The 17,298-nt window shown below is 40.9% G+C and overlaps 1 long non-coding RNA gene across 1 annotated transcript; it reads left to right on the forward strand.

The window, feature by feature from the left end:
* Positions 1-4,876: 4,876 nt before the first annotated feature.
* Positions 4,877-5,296, forward strand: LOC134858578 (uncharacterized). Its single transcript, XR_010164981.1, has 3 exons — positions 4,877-4,997; positions 5,086-5,148; positions 5,259-5,296. It is a non-coding gene; the product is annotated as an uncharacterized LOC134858578 (long non-coding RNA).
* The last annotated feature ends 12,002 nt before the right edge of the window (positions 5,297-17,298 follow it).

The raw sequence follows: 17,298 nt of genomic DNA on the forward strand, positions 1-17,298 counted from the left end.
AAATAAGGTAACTACATCCTAACTTAGAGATAAATATATCACAGAACCTCTAGGTAGGCAACATACACTTATTTTTTTTGACATCTTTTGAGAAATGTGAAAGAAATAACATTTCTATTAGCGTATTTTCATGCATAACTTTCAAAAAGTGGTTGCTTGAAATGAATGTGTTCCAATGCCTCGATTTTCCTTGACTTTTACTATGTTATTACATGGGTCAAAAGAAGCACGATAGCAGAGCTAACAGGTACAGGAAGCGTAGAGTGAGGAGATCATTATCCACTATTTAATCGATCGCGGATAGCGTCGTGCTCGCGGACGGATAAAAAAAAAAAAAAAGGGTCGCGAAATACACTTGGGCTGCCGTTAATATACCTGGGTGGCCCGCCCACGTAAAGTCTATGTGTGGGAAACCCTGTCTTGTTAAACTTCAAAAAAACATAACCGTGTTCCAGCAGCTCATAGGCGTGTCCTAATGGCGGGTGCTATGAACTTTCATATGCATTGAAAGGGCGAATAAGAGAGCTTGACACACACATCATTCACAAAGATGTATGCATCAAGCTCTATTATTGGCCCCCTAGCTCCGGGTGTGAATCACGTAGGATCTCGCGAGAGAATGCATCGGAAAGAAGAGAGTACCGATTCCGGCAACATTTCTAGCCGTATTATGGCATAAATATTAATAGAAACATATGGAAAGCGTGGCGAAAACGCGCCGGCGTGTTCGTCGACCTCAGGGTTTTAATGACAAAGTCGAGTCCTTTCGAGTCATCGCGAGTCCGAATGCACGAGTCCAAGTCCGAGTTCAAGTCATTAGTGCTCAAGTCCAAGTCAAGTCACAAGTCTCTAAATTGAGCTCACGAGTCCGAGTCCCGGACTCGAGTACTACAACACTGACTATAGCTTAACACCTAAATAATAATTATTAAGGAACAACATAACAAACAGAACTGTGGACAACACTCACCGTCATTTACGCACACTAACACAACACGGAACGCCGAAACCTTCCCGCAACTACTTGTAATGGCCACCGTCTGACCTAGTGCCACGTCACACAAACACGTGAGCTAGCCCCTCCTCCCCTCATCATCTACACCCAACAACTGAAAGTACTGAATACCAACACAACTTTGGAACCTTTTCTACAGACGCCCTATGTAGTGCATGGTCGGTAGATCTTAATATAGAGATAGGCCCTGCGGTCTGGGAGCCTGCTCTGAAATGGGTGCACTCGTCTTCTATTTGTGCTCGTCATGGAGTGTTACAATGCAAAGTGTTTCACAGAGTCCACTGGTCCAAAAGTAAACTGTCTCGTATCGATCCAGACACTGATGACAAATGTGACAAATGCCACCTTGGACCAGCCAGCCTTGGTCACATGTTCTGGGCCTGAGAGACATATCTTCTTCATTACAAAGGTTGGAATTGAAATCAAAAAGGAAAGTGAAACGTATGCTCGTCACCGTCACCCTCCAGTCCACACGTATTGACCCACATGAATCCAATGCGTATGATTATATGAAATGTTTTTAAAATAAATACAAATGTATTTATTATAAACTAGTTATGCATTAACCCAGCGAAACTCAACCCGCGGCTCGCGAGCCAACAACAAACACATTGTCAGCAGAATTCATCAACATTTCATTATCACTCACAAGTCACTTCTATTAAGCCCCCCCCCCCCCCCCCATTCTTCTGAACAACCAATCACAAATTATTTCAGGTTTCCCGGTCTGATTGCAGGTGTGCGAGATAATTGCTCCGTCACACTGGGAAAACTAGCTTACAGCGCTACGCAAAAATGGCAAAGGAATATAGGAAAAGAAAATATGAAGAGGAATATCGAACATTTAAAGAGGACTGGGAACTCGAGTTTTTCTTCGTCTCCACCGGTTCGGGAAAATGCATCTGCTTTGTGACAACGTCATTTCACAATTTAAAAGGTCCAATTTGCAGCGCCATCACGACACAAAACACCCGAAGTTCAGCACCGACTTTCCGAAAGGTGGAGAGCTGAGGTCGGAAAAGCTGGCGAGACACAAAAAAACTTATTCCACACTAATACGAGTGAAAGAGCGACAGAGGCATCCTACAAAATCACACATGAACTGATGAAAAAGATGAAGCCATATACTGATGGAGAAATGGTGAAGGATTGCATACTGCTGGCTTGTTCAACGTTGTTTCCTGAGAAAAAAGACCTGGAACGAGAGACAAAAAAAATTCAACTGTCGGATTCTACTGTAGCTAGGAGGGCATCAAACATTTCAGAGAACATTGCACATACTCTTAAGGACAAACTGTCATCCACTGAGTTTGTCAGCCTTGCAATGGACGAAAGCTTGGATATCAATGACACGCCACAATTACTCATCTTTATCCGAGCCATCAACAGTAAGTTTGACATTACAGAAGAACTGCTTGACATAGTTTCACTGGGAAATGGAACAACGGGCATTGAAATAAAAAACGCTGTGCTGGAAACATTAGAAAAGTTTAACATTGGACCAGAAAAAATCACAGCATTCACAACAGATGGCGCACCGGCGGTGCTTGGTAAGAGGAACGGAGACGTGGCTTTGCTGAAAGAAACGCTGAAAAACGGCGGGGTTGCTGCTGAGGTTATTTTCCCATACCATTGTATTGTGCATCAAAAAGCCTTGTTTGCTAAGTTCAAATGTCTGAATGAAGTGATGGCAAATGTAATCGAAGTGGTTAATTATATCAGGGCCCGTGCAAGAAACCACCTACATTTTAAACTGCTGTGTGAGGAGTTTAACACTCACTATACACACCGAGATCAGATGGCTGTCTAAAGGACGTATGCTTGCACATTTCATGGACCTGCTTGAACCACTGAAATCCTTCATTGTCGGCCAAGGGGAGACTTCCCGATTTTCCGTTTTGGATGATAAAGAGTGGGTGCTGTCTGTTGCGTTCCTGTGTGACATTACGCAGCACTTGAACAAACTTAATCTCAAGATGCAGGGAAGAAACAAGACCGTGTATGAGCTCTACACGGCTGTCAGAGTATTTTCTGACAAACTGGATGTACTCGAACGAAGTGTCCGTGGTTCTGATTACCGTTTCTTTCCCACCGTGCAGAAAGTGATGGCGATGCATGCAGACGCTCTCCTGCCCTGTCAATCACAATTCTGTGACGTGCTAACTGAGCTCAAGCAAAACTACACATAAAGATTCCACGACTTCAAGGACCATAGCAATATTTTTCTACTTGTGAAAAACCCATTCCTGATTGAGGTCAATGAAATGAAGCAAATAAGCGACCAGCTCGGAATTAAAAAAATTATGCTCAAGGACATTCTGTCCAGACCAATGTATAGGCATTTCATGGCTTTCAGCGTAGCACTGAATATTTTGGTTTCTCCAAACCTGGCACGCAAACACGCAGACTACAGCAGAAGTCTGATGGAGTATTTTGTGTCAAAGACAGCAGAGCTGTATGGCAGGCACTTCATGGTGTATAATGTCCATACCATGCTCCATTTAACAGATGAAGCAGAAACCTTTGGATGCCTGGATGCATGTAGCGCCTTCCGGTTTGAAAACTACTTGGGACAGCTGAAACGTCTGGTCCGATCGGGAAGAAGACCACTTATTCAAGTGGCCAAAAGGCTCTCCGAGATGGAACAGGGTCCAAGCAGCACAGTTCCAGCACAAAAAAAGAAAATCTGAAGACCAAACAATGCCTACATCTTGGCAGGTGACAAATGCTGTGAGGCCGTTGAGGAGAGGAATGACATGGTTTTGTGCAAGGTGTTTGAGAAGGTGGATCCTCTGTTCACAGATCCTTGTGATTCAAGAATCATCGGGTGCTTCAGAGTGAAAAGGGGAGACTGTCTCATGAAGCTGTTGCCAGAATGTGAACTCACTACACAGGCCTTGATGATTGAGGAGCCACAGAAACAGACAAATGTTTTCTTGACAGTCCTGCATGATTTTTAGGAGATATCCAAACAACCAACTTCAGTCTATTTATGGAGGGGTTCTTTGAGTGTATTCACTGTGTACGCTTGCAAAAAGGGTTAGGGTTTTGAGCCTTGTATTGATAAAGGATGGGTTGGGATGGAGTTTTAAAGGGAAATGTACCCACTCCATCCTGATGCTATGTATATCTATTTTTATTCAAAACTAAATAAAAACTGCTTTACAAAAACACTTAAAGGACTTTGTCTGACTGTTTTCATTAGTAACCTAAATAACAAGTGAATTACAACCTATTCTTAAACCCTTTAAGGGTAGTTTTATTGTAAAGTGGTACCAAAATCAATATTTCCAGAGCAGGATAACGGACTAAATGCTGACACAAGAATAAAAAAGTAGAAGCACATAACCAAGCAACCCACCATGAACACTTTCTCCTGCTCCTGCACAGCCTCTGGGTTCTGCTTCTGTACCCTCTGTGTGCTCTATTTGCCATGCTAATGATGCCTTTCTGTGAACAGATGAGCTTCACTGTGGTTGAGTTCACTGACAATGCCATTGAGGTTGTGCCATCTTCATGGCTCGAAAACACTTCTGAGGTATGCGGTTTTGTATTGACGTAATTTATTTTTCCATTCTAAATGTCTTTTTTCCCACCTTGTAAGAAAGGAGTTTTTAAACATGGGGGCTTCCTCTGCTACTGGACACCACTTAACGTGCAAAAGCATGTAATTAACTGCAGCGAGCCAAACAGAGGCTGGGCTAAACATCCAGTCAAAAAAGTATGGTACACAACAGACAGGTCTTTGCTATGCACTATATAGAATATATTCATAAAGTTTTCTCTGTATGGAAATACTGCTTTGTTCTGCTACTGGCTCAAAAACATGTTTCTCCTTACATAGATTCCTACACTAAAGCAGACCGGAAATGTCTACGACTGATGGACTCTTCAAGTGTTGAGACAGAAGATGACGCAAATGTTCATCAATCAAGGCCGCGTAGACGCCCAAGGAGATTCAATTCAGACTCCTCTAGTGATGGTAAGATCTCTTCAGTAAAGACTACATTATGTACACAATTCAATGATTGTTTCCCAATCGGTACACGTTATATGGTCTTTCTTTCAAGATGATTCCAATCCAACGGCAAGAAAGCAGTCCAGGACTGTGGGTATGTCTGGAAGCCCTGTGGGTAAGTTAACAGTTATCAAGTCATCTTTCATAGCTTGGAGCTAACATTCATGAGGAATAACCTGGTGCATGTTATGTGACTGATCTGATGTGTTTTTGTGCCTTTTTCAGGTCAGCAGATTTCTCTGCCTACACCACCGGCATGTAAGTTTTTTTTTTTTAATTGTCTGATGTGTTAGCATAGGTTCATGTTTCGCAAATAACAAGTATAAGAAGCCCAACTTAAATGAACTGACATTCATATCCACTTTCTTTTCAAATGGGTCAAAACCACTCACACATGTAGCCAGTCACTCGACCAGACATGTAACCAGTCATCAGATGGATACATCTCTGAACCCAGTTCGAGGTAGAGTTGCTTTGAATTTTCCATTTACAGTCTGAATACAATTTCCTGACCAAGAAGGCAAAAAATAACATTTTCCTTTCAAAAACTTCAGCAATGACTCATGATGGAGAGGAAGGGGCTTTATACACCCTTAAGATGTTCACATAGGAAAGTATAATATGTATAAAAACTCAAATGAATTCCATCACAAATGTCCCCGTAGTCATGGAAGCACACATGGGCTGCCTGATGAGGAGGATCGATAGGAGGATCGATGCTTTGGAGGCTATGGTCGAAGCCCTCATCTCTAGAACTAACTCGCCTCAGCCTCTGCTTCAGGCAGAAGATCTCTTGTTGGCACCCTGCAGAACACTAGCAAGCTAGAGGAGTTGGACAGGAGTCTGGCTCAAGAAGACAGGAGGAACAAAATGGTAATAATTGGCCATAATCCTGTATAAAATAAATTCTCAATATAACCGTACTGATTTGGCTTATAACATTAGATTGTATAAGCTCTCCACGTTCATTTTCATTGTATAATTATGTTTTTTACAGCAACATTTCCTTGGAACCATTGGAGGGGCAAGTGCAAGGGCAGCCATTCGACGTATTCTACGGCGAGTGGCAGCCAACGATGTCCTGGCCCAGTACAGCCTGAGGGGGAGAAGGGCCAAAAAGTCCTTCCAAGACTTAGCGCTGTGCAAGATAATAAGAGGTAAGTGTTTATATATTGTTCACATCAGTGTCATGCCAAGCTTGACTGATGAGATGTAGATGTGTAACTTTTTGACTTCTACCTGTAGCGGCCTGTGTGAAGAACTTCCCTGGCCAGACCGAAGCTGAGGTCGAGGAGTGCATTGGGCACATGCTCAAGTTTGCTCCACACAGACGGTAAATTAAACTTCTGTCTCTATTTTCTCAGTTGGTGAATGTTCAAAATAGTTAAATAAACTGGAAATCTTTGAATCACTTGTGGTGATCAGAAATGTCTGGGTTGGTAGTAGGGTGTTTTTTGTGAATTTATGTCCATTCTTCTTGTGTTTGAACTTTTGTTTCTTATTCTTTTTAGGCCAGCTGGTCAGCAAGACTGAAGATGCCGGACCGGCAGTCAAGAAGTTCTGCACCAATTTTCTGCACCTTTTTTTTAGATATTACTTTTATTGTTTTTTATATTTATTTAATTTTATTATTGGCTTATGTTGTTATATTGTTTACATTTTGTTATCTTTATTTTATTTTGCATTTACATTTTGTATTAAACTTGTATTTTATTATATTTTCTATTAAACTTTCAAGTCCTGCCAAATGTGCCTGTTCATTCATCACTGACAATGTTCTCAAGTAAATAGTTGTCATATGCAACCAAACCCAAACCAAAAAATAACACCCTACAGACATTACGACGTTAGGGGAACGCTGAGGGAACCAACATGTATCCGACAAGGTTAAGGGACGTTAGGGGAACGCTGAGGGAACCAACATGTATCCGACAAGGTTAAGGGACGTTAGGGGAACGCTGAGGGAACCAACATGTATCCGACAAGGTTAAGGGAACGTTAGGGGAACGCTGAGGGAACCAACATGTATCCGACAAGGTTAAGGGAACGTTAGGGGAACGCTGAGGAAACCAACATGTAAACCAACAAGGTTGGGGGACGTTAGGAGAACGTTAGGGGAACCAAACATGCAGGGATGGGCAGTATTTCTAATATGTATTTGAAATACGTATTTCAAATACAAAATACTATTTTGTCATTTGTATTTTATTGAGATTATGAAAATGCCTTCGTATTTTGTATCAAAATACTTCAGTGTTGTGTATTTTTGTATTTTCAAAATACTGTAAAATACTTTCTGTGAAACACTGTGATAACATCTATCTATCTATAAACGAATGTCTCTGTCTGTGGCACCTTCGCATAGTTAAGCCCCTGTGACGCCACGCTCAGCCACTAGGGAATGTTGGCGCTGTTTCACACTTGCTATGGGCATGCACATTGCACTCACAACACAAAACGTTCGGTGCTGCAGATTGAGTTGGGTACGTAGCTACGTTGGCTACTTTGTCCGGACCTGTCATACATTGTTTCAAAGCAAGGTGAGCAACCAAATTAACCTAATTTATTTAAGTAACACATTTATTCTCAATCTCAACCATGAATCATTCTTTTTATGGCATGTTCCTGTTCAGTGTAATGTTTGGTGTTCTTTGTAAGGCTAGGCTATTTCACTTTTGAATGTTAGCTGCTAACTCGCTGTGTTAGTTTCACTCTCTTTGATTTGATCCAGTGAACATTCAAATAATCACGTTTTTAAAGTTATTGTTATGTTAGACGGTTTCCGTTTGTTTCATGTAGCCTATAGGCTACTTAGGAGTTTTGTACGTCATTGTCTATATGTGTGCTGCTGCAGCACCACAGATAACCAACCCCCTCCGCCACTTGTAGTAGGCTAGTTTTGGCTCATAGGCTACTGTTGGCCATTTAATGATACATTTTCTTAGAAATGTACCTAACTAATGTTCTGCTGTTGACTGTATGTAGCCTACACAATATGTAGGCTAAAGTAAGCAACAATCATACAGTACAACATGCCACAAATTTGTTCTCCCTCAGATTCAGGTTCAGAACGTGATTGGAGGGACAGTTAGGCCTAGGAGTTGCAGGGACCTGTGAGGAGAAATGAGTGAGAATGAGTGGGAGAATGGGAGACAATGAGGAGAGCAGGTAAGGGAGTTGAACTGATGGAAGCTTGTATGCTGCATTCTTGACACATTTACAGCTGTGTAGCATTTATAATGGTATTATAGAAATAAAGCATTTATGGATGCCGATTCTGAATATTTTGTTTACTAAGCTTCAGGAATTATGAACTTTGAGCATAGTGGCTACGCTTTTTCAGTGCATAATGTGTTCGCAGTTTTCAATTTGTGATGCATTTGGAATTTTAACATTATAAATAATAGTTGCAGCTTCAAACAAAGTAGGCCTACACCACCCGTGGGTGCTATTAACAAACCAATACTGAATTATAAATAATGAAACTATATACATAATAAAATAAAATAATGAAAATCTGATTTTCAATGTATTTATTATTTATATACTATTATATATTTCAATTTAAACATATTTCTGTAGTTTAGATGCAATAGATAGTGAAGTCTTCTTTTTATCTCACAGCTCTGACCAGCCCCTGGAAATACCAGAGGAGAATCCTACCCCAAGCACTAGTACTGCTCAGTGGACTGTGAGATCAGCGATATTAGATGGGACTTATTTTGAAATTGTGAAACAAACAGAATCTGGGCAAGTTCAGGCTGAGTGCAAATTATGTACAAAGAAGAAAACCATCATATCTGGTTCTGTTCAAGCCACTACAAATTTCAAAACTCACCTGAAGAGGTTGCATGCTGAGGTACTTCCAGAGTTTGAGCAACACAAGCAGGGTTTCAGCAGCGGAAAGAAAAGGACCATCGGTACCACACTCAAGCAGACAAAGTTGTTTACAGAGTGTTCTCCCAGAAATGCCCAGATCTCTCAGAAAAAGGTAGATGACTTAATCACTGCCTATGTTGTTAAAGGAATGCATCCTCTTTCAACTGTTGAACAGCCGGAATTCATTGACCTTGTTGAGGGCTTGAACCCAGAAGCAACTGTTATCTCTAGAAGAACTCTAGGAAGAAGGATTGACAATGACTTTACAACAAAAGTGGATGATTTGAAGGAAGTTTTGAAAGGTGTTAAGCACTTATGCACCACAGCTGATATTTGGTCCACCAAAGTTTCAAGCTTTTTTGGTGTGACAGCACACTGGATTCAGCCAGATACACTTGGCCGCCTGTCTACAGCACTAGCGTGCCGCCATTTCCCTAGTCCACACACATACGATAGAATTGCCGAGACACTGGATGAAATCCACGCCGAATATGGGCTGTCCCATGAACGTATTGTTGCTACAGTAACAGACAATGCGTCGAATTTCGTGAAAGCGTTCAAAGAATTTAATATTTCAGCAGTGTGTGTGGACGAGGAGAGTCAAAACGATGAAGAAGATCTCTCATTTATCGCAATAGACTCTTCAGACTCTGAGGAAAATGAGAATGGCATTATTTTACCTACTCATTTGCGATGCGCGTGCCATACTTTAAGTCTGGTTGCGACAATTGATGCAAAAAAGGCCATGAAAGAAAATTCTAGCTTGTCGCGTCTTAACAACTCCACAATGGGAAAATGTTCTGCACTGTGGAATGCAGCAGGAAGGCCTAAAAGCGCTGAAGTGGTGTCTGCAGTACTGAAATTCAGGTTGATTACACCTTGTGCGACGCGTTGGAACTCTCTTTATGACAGCCTTCATCAGCTCTGCAGCATCCACGAGACCCTCCCTGATCTCATGAAACAGTTAAACCTGCCATTGTATAAGGATGCAGAGATGGAGTACATTGAAGAGTATACCAAAGTCCTGAAACCCCTTGCGCAGGCAATAGATCGATTGCAGAGCCAGTCACCGTGCTATTACGCAGAATTAATTCCAACCCTATTTGCAATAGAGGGTAAGCTTGAAGCTCTGCATGCCAACAACCTCCGTTACTGTTCGCACCTTCTGCATGCCATAGTGGATGGTTTCCATCGGAGATTTGGTGCCTTTCTAGATCTTCGACCAGAAGTAAACGAAGCGATCCTGGCGAGTGTGACCCATCCGTACTTTAAGATGCGCTGGCTCCCTCCACACCTGGCAGGTAAAAAAAAAAGAATCCAAGAACTGATGCTTCAGGCTGCCACTGATCTTGGGCTTGTGACTGAGAGTGAGGCTTCAAATGCAACTTCTGCGGTAGAGGAAGAGGATGACTTCTTCATCTTCACAGAAGACGTGGAGGTTTTCCAGAAGTCTACTCACAGCAAGGCAGAGCTAGAGTCACTTCATTTTTTGGAGGACCAAAGGAAGGACTTGCCATCCTTGGACCAGTATCCCCTCATCAAAAACCTTTTTGTGAGGTTCAATACCATCATTCCATCCTCTGCTCCAGTAGAGCGTTTATTTTCCTTTGCTGGACTGATCAACAGGCCCCATAGGCGGCGTCTGAATGCAAATCTCTTTGAGAAGCTAGTTGTGCTTAAAGGCATTAACTGAGGAGACACCACTAGGTTATACACACTGTTTTGCACATGCTTAGATCACAACACTTGAGTTTGCCATTTTCCTTTCTTTTTCCTGTTTTACAGTATTAATGTGACAACCTGTTTTTTTAAAATTATTATTATTTTTACTTTTTTGTTGTGCATTGTGATGAAACCCACCAAGTGTGGTAGTGGTGGTGTTTATGCTACCTACTGTAGCTTACATTTCCAAATAAATCATCAATTTGGATTGTTTGTCTTTGAGTTATTGTCACTGCTTCATAGTGGGCAGTCTATTACAACAATAGAGTAAGGGCAAACATATTGGGATGTCTAACCTGAGGGGTCAGCATATCTAATCTGTTCACTGAATATGGAAGGAGTCTCTTGCTTTCAGATGTTTTTCCAGATAGTGTGCACAAGTGAAGGGATAGACGAAAAAGGTTTTTAGAAATAAGTATTTTGTAGTATTTTGAAAATACAAAAATACAGTATTTTATTTTGATACATTTTTTGGCTGCTGTATTTTGTAGCTTATTTTGATACATTTTTAAGGTGGGTATTTTGTATTTTATTTGGAAATACATTTTGATGTATTTGTGCCCATCCCTGCAAACATGTAACCAACAGCTAACGTTTAGAGAACGTAAAAAAGTTTGCCGCTGCAACCAAGTGGCAACCAAAACCTAAACCAAAAGTAACGTTCAGGGAACCAAACTGGAACCAAAGGCTAACGTATCTAGAACGTTATGGGAACGAAAAATGGCTAATAGGAAAGGCGGTGAGAAGAGTGACGGGAGAATGAGTTAGCGGGAGACAGAGAGAGAAGGCGGTGAGTGGAGCACCAATGAGCACCTTCACATGTGTATGAGAAATCCTGGCTGACAGGCTAGAGCTCAGTTCTCTCACTGAACTAAAGACAGTCAGTGAGGGAGTGGAATATAAGTGGGACAGAAAGACAAACCTTAAAACTGTTCAATTGTTATAGTGTGCTCGGACTGATCTGTTATATAATTGGCTGAAACTTTTAGGAGAAAGGGAAACCCAAGCTGCTGCTGCACTTTATTTAATCTTTCTAAAATGAAGCACTTTTATACGGGAGAGGATTAGGGCCACATGAAAAAATGTTTGGGGGAGGTCAGAATTCTGAGATTAAAGTCAGAAATACGGGTTCCTGTAGTGGCCTCACTTCAGTGAGAGACTCATAATGCACTCCGGAACAATGAAGGAGGTAACAGTTTCTGCGCGCCAGAGGGGTCCCGGAGGAAAGCATATTCCAAATGGCAGAACCAAAGGTGAGTTATAAATCTATTTGCGTTGTTTTGACTTTCGTAAAACAACGCAAAGGCGTTAGAATGTGAAATGCAGACCATGTTTAGCTAGCAGCAAGTGTGTTAGCTTATATGCTAGGTCGATAGCTATTCCTTATTTTTGTACTATCCAAAGTGAAATTTGGTACTGGTCAATATGCAACACAAAAAAATATTGTTCATAACAACATTTGTGTGACCTTAAAAAATAAGTAATTATTTTGTCAAAAATGTATCCATAAAAATCATAGTCATGTATTCCTTAAATGTTTCTCTCAGCAACACTGGTTTAATTTGTCTATCTTTACAGCTTTTCAACAGTTCTTTTAATGGTATGCCCCAAATCTTTGTTACATTTTCCTACATTGTCCATCCATCCATCCATCCATCTTCTCCCGCTTTTCCATCAGGGTCGCGGAGGTAACAGCTCCAGCAGAGAGCCCCAAACTTCTCTTTCCCTGGCCACATCAACCAGCTCTGACTGGGGGATTCCAAGGCGCTCCCAGGCCAGCGAAGAGATATAATCCCTCCATCTGGTCCTAGGTCTACCCCTCGGTCTCTTCCCAGCTGGACGTGCCTGGAACACCTCCCTAGGGAGGCGCCCAGGTGGCATCCTCACTAGGTGACCGAACCACCTCAACTGGCTCCTTTCAACGCGAAGGAGCAGCGGTTCTACTCCGAGTCCCTCCCGGATGACTGAACTTCTCACCTTATCCCTAACGGAGATGCCAGCCACCCTGCGGAGAAATCCCATTTCGGCCGCTTGTATCCGCGATCTCGTTCTTTCGGTCATGACCCATCCTTCATGACCATAGGTGAGGGTAGGAACGAAAATGGCCCGGTAGACAGAGAGCTTCGCCTTCTGGCCAGACGCTCGCTGACGAGTCCTCCTTCTGGGCCTGGCTCCAGAAGGATGACCCCGGGCTTCCTCCGGGCCGGGTATCCTCGCTTCCAATTGTGTTATTCATTGTACATTGTATACACAAATAATTTACTATATGTTACACAATGGTAACAACTGATTGCCATGTATTGGTGAATACAAATCTCACTTTAGAACGACTCAGCATCAGAGCAGGTGAGTTTTTACCGTATTCCAGGTAACACAAAGCTAATAGTAAAGATACAAATAATAATGTGAGGAGGGTACAAATGTAATAACACAATATGTCCTTATTGCCACATATGCATACACAAATGAAAATGTTATTTTAAGCACACATTGGATGATTCAATCTATAGATACATTGTTCAGAACTTTTTGCAAAACATGAATTAAATGGATCAGATTGTCTTTATGCAGTAACACATTTTATGCATTTACTGTAATTACTTTGAGTATTTCCCATTGTGGTTACATTCATGTTCTTCAATGAAACTATGTAGCCATCATAACTTGAGGTAAACAGACTTTGGGAAGCTTGGTTGTGAGTTCATACTAATAGGAGCTCATTTTATCCAATGCTGATACAATGAGTGTCAGTGCAGTATTCATCATGTTCTCAATATCGATATACATCAGTCTTTTAACTGTGTTCACCGTAACATTGCAACCTACTTTTGGCAAAGAAAAACCCAATTAACTTTATTATGTCAATAAAAGATATCATTTTTAGACAATTACACACATTTGAATATGTTAAAAAGGCATCAAGAATTCAAAGCATACATAAACAGAATTTTAAATGGTAGTGTTCTTAATTAATTAGCAATTATTTTAGGATTTTTTTTAATGCCAAATGACTAATTCATTTTCTCACATTAGTGTCAAATATGAATGAGTATAAGATATTTTAGAAAACTCTTGAACAACTATTGTAAAGCTTATTTATCCAATCACTTTATACCCATAAAAATAGGGACGCGAAGACCTGAATTAAAATGTGTTGTGAGAAAATACCTTTTATTCACATTGTAACTTTAACTTACATTTCAATGTTAAAAGTAACATTTAACAAAACATGATAATTCAGCCCAAGGATAACGGGAAAATAACAGCACTTTTGAATCCGTGTATCATTCGTTCATTTGTTTTTCCGATTTAGTTGAGGATTGAAAAAATGAAAATAGCATTTGATTTCTCGTTTTTCCCATTTCAAAACCAAAACCAGAAATCGGATTACGGTTCGTTTTCTCGTTTTTTCGATTATGCACCCCCAAACGGAAAATGGAAAATGAAACATTCGGATAACAAATCCTGGGAGTGTTAGTTGTCAGGGAAACCGATCGCGAGCCAACAACGATCAGCCCAATATCTGAAAAGGAAACGTAATTTGGGTCTCACTACGAGAGAAATAAACTCTTTCTTCAATCCCCCAATTCTAAACTTTAAATTTTAATTAAGGGGGGTCCCAATTCAAAATTTTATTTCTTGGGGCACGGGGGTCGGGGGGGAATCCAGCCAAACAAAACCCATTTTTTTCAAAAACCAAAATTGGCCGGGCTTTTATCACTCTTGGACTCCAAAAGCCTTTTCCCACGCATTTTGGGCAAGTCATTTGTTGGCTCCGGTTTTTTCCCCCGAAAAAACTAAATTTTCCCGGGGATTTTTTAACCGAATGTTTTTTTTTTCCCTTTTGTTGGGGTGAAAAAAAAAAAAGAAAAAAACAACCTATTCCCCTTTTTTTTTGGTTTTTAATCCCCCCAAACAAATTATTTATTTTTTAACCCTCCCAAAACAAAAAAAATAACCAATGACCCCTTTTTTTTTAAAGGGAAAGCGAAAATTCTTTTTTAAATTATTGTTAATCCAACTTAAAAACAAAATGTTTATTCCGAAAATTGCCAGGCAAAAAAAATTATTAATACCAATTTCCAACTTAATACAACATATTAGAATTTTTTTTTTTGTCAAAACCCCCCCAAAAACCTTCTTATTGAACAAAAAGTTTAAAAAACCCCAAAAAAAAAAACAAAACCAAAAAAAAAAAATTTTTTAAAAATTTTTTTTTTTTTTTAACCAAACCCCCCAAAAAAAAAAACCCCCCCCCCCCCCCCCCCCCCAAAAGGAAAAAGGTTTTACAATCGTTTCACAGCTGGGCCCTAAAGTCTACACACCTAGAACAGGCCAAAACGTAGAATTCACGTTGTGTTCACTGCCCGTGGGCCCCGAGCCAAAAGAGCCCCCAACCCCCATCGTGAGGGGTTTTTGCCAGCGGTTTCCCTCTTCCTTTGGTTGCTTAGTCTAACGTACTTCGGCTTTCCCTTTTCGTGGTAAACCCAATTGCTTCTTGGGGGTTTTTCAGTGGAATAAGGAGATTACTCAGTGTGTTTTTGTATAACACCAAAGTTTTTCCCCTGTTACCCTGTTTTATATTTCGCTTGTTGAAAAACCTAGCTAAAAAACCCCACGTTTTCCTCCTTCGGCCTCAAGGCCAGCAATTTTTGCATTAAATGTCGTTTGATGGTTACGGTACCATTTCAAAAAAGGTGCACTTCAGAATAAGACAGTGTTTAAAAATAAGACAGGTTGCAGTTATTGGGAATATTGATTATTACTTTAAATTCCCCCCCTTACACACCTTTTAAGGTGTGTAAATATTAGAATGATCAATAGTTCTTATCCGAACAGTAAACATCTGAAATCCTCGGGAGGGACAATGCAAAAAAACACAAATATTCACAATCTGTGTGTCAGAAAAAAACCCCTCAGTGTATAAAACTTCCACACCCCTTTTGGAGTTTGAATTAGTGGTTTTTTAGGAAAATAAATTTTTGGGTTCAATACATTTGGCAAAAACAAAAAAAATTGGTAATGTCTATTGAGGTATGGCACTTAAATTTCCTATTTTTTACAAGTGTACAATATCAAAAATAAACCTGAACATTCATTACGTGGTTACTTAATACACCAATAGTCATAATAAAAGAAAAAAGGGGCTCTTTTATCCCTTAAAAAGCACATAATAAATACTAAAAACGTTAATATAACTGCTTGTAAAGTTATTAAAACCCATCCCTGAGTTTGAGGATTCGAATTCGAACCATATGAAATATCCCGTCAATTATTATCTTTCTGCCCCAATCCCGTAATTCCCAACTTAAACCACATCACATTTTCATTGGTATATGCGGTGGTATCCTGCTCCCGATAACAAATTACCTGTTCTCTTAACAAAAATTGCCCTTGTGTTGTTTCTTGGGGGCTGTGTGATAAGCGTTACGGGTCGAATCATGGTTAAACAACACCCACATAAAATAAAATTGTAGCCTTTCCCCGCTATGGAAACTTTGCACTCATGATCAGAGTCTTATTTTTTCCAAAATTCTTTAAAAACCTCCTAAAAAGGGGGTTTTCCCCACCCCACTTGTCTGCAAGTTCATACTCAGGGGTAACCCTTTTTAAATGTTTGGTTGGGATCCATTTGGGGGGTGTTTTTTGGGAGAAAGCCCCAAAACCAGAGTTCCAAATAGTTTACTACCCCCCCTTTTTTCAGCCAAAAGCATTCTAAGGCCATCCTGTTTTCCCAAAAAGCCATTAAAGGGTTTTGCCAACTGTCGTGCCGCCCTTTACGGGTTCGGGTGTAGTTTATGTTTTGCGGGTTGTAGTAAAAAAAAGATCCAATCTCATTTGTTGATTGTAGGCCCAAAGAAATTTTGATTCAAATCTGCATTTATCTGGTTTTAGCTTTAAATCATCGGCACTCCCTGGGCCCCCCCTACTGTCAATGTAACGGGGAGCAAAATCCCCTGGGGCGCCCTTTTCGTTTATGGTTTTGGGGTGCAGGCAAGCTGTGTTATGTCGGCGCAGGGCACGCTGAGGGATCACCTTTTCATAGTGCAATGTTCGTCCAACCAGGGGGAAAGGTGGATAAAATTTTTTTTGGTCCACAACCCCCCCAAAATTCCCCGGGGGTATGCATTTATCCAAAACAACTCCTGCAAAAAGGGCCCCTTTTGGTTATGCTGTTGGGGAATTGCCCCCGAAATTCCCCCATATGGTGCCCCCCGTGTTTCCGAAACAATCATAATGCCCTATAAGGGTAAAAAGGTGGTTTATTTCCCTTAAAGGGGTACATTAGCGCAATATCATACACCCTACTGGGGTTTTGTTCATAAAGTTTATACACCGGTTTTCCCCCCTTGGTCAGTATGGGAAAAGGGGGAAAAGGCCAGGCCAAGACGGGCCCTTTGCACGCACACCCATGCATTGAATTTTGTCTTTTCTCCGAAAACAAAACCCAATTTAAACCAAGCGTTAGTGTTTTCATCCCCGGGTCTCCCATGCATTACCTTCTGCACGTCATGTCTCAAATATTCCCCTCGTGTTCTCCTCAGTGACCCTGGCTATCCCATTTGGACTTCACGGGGAAGAATTAATTGCGGTTTCCCTCGGGGTAGGTGGGGGAGACTCCCCTGGTTAAATTTATCTCAAACAGCTGCCCCCATAGGACCCT

Source organism: Eleginops maclovinus, chromosome 22 (genome assembly GCF_036324505.1).
Source record: "Eleginops maclovinus isolate JMC-PN-2008 ecotype Puerto Natales chromosome 22, JC_Emac_rtc_rv5, whole genome shotgun sequence".
In the NCBI taxonomy this organism is placed as follows: Eukaryota; Metazoa; Chordata; class Actinopteri; order Perciformes; family Eleginopidae; genus Eleginops; species Eleginops maclovinus.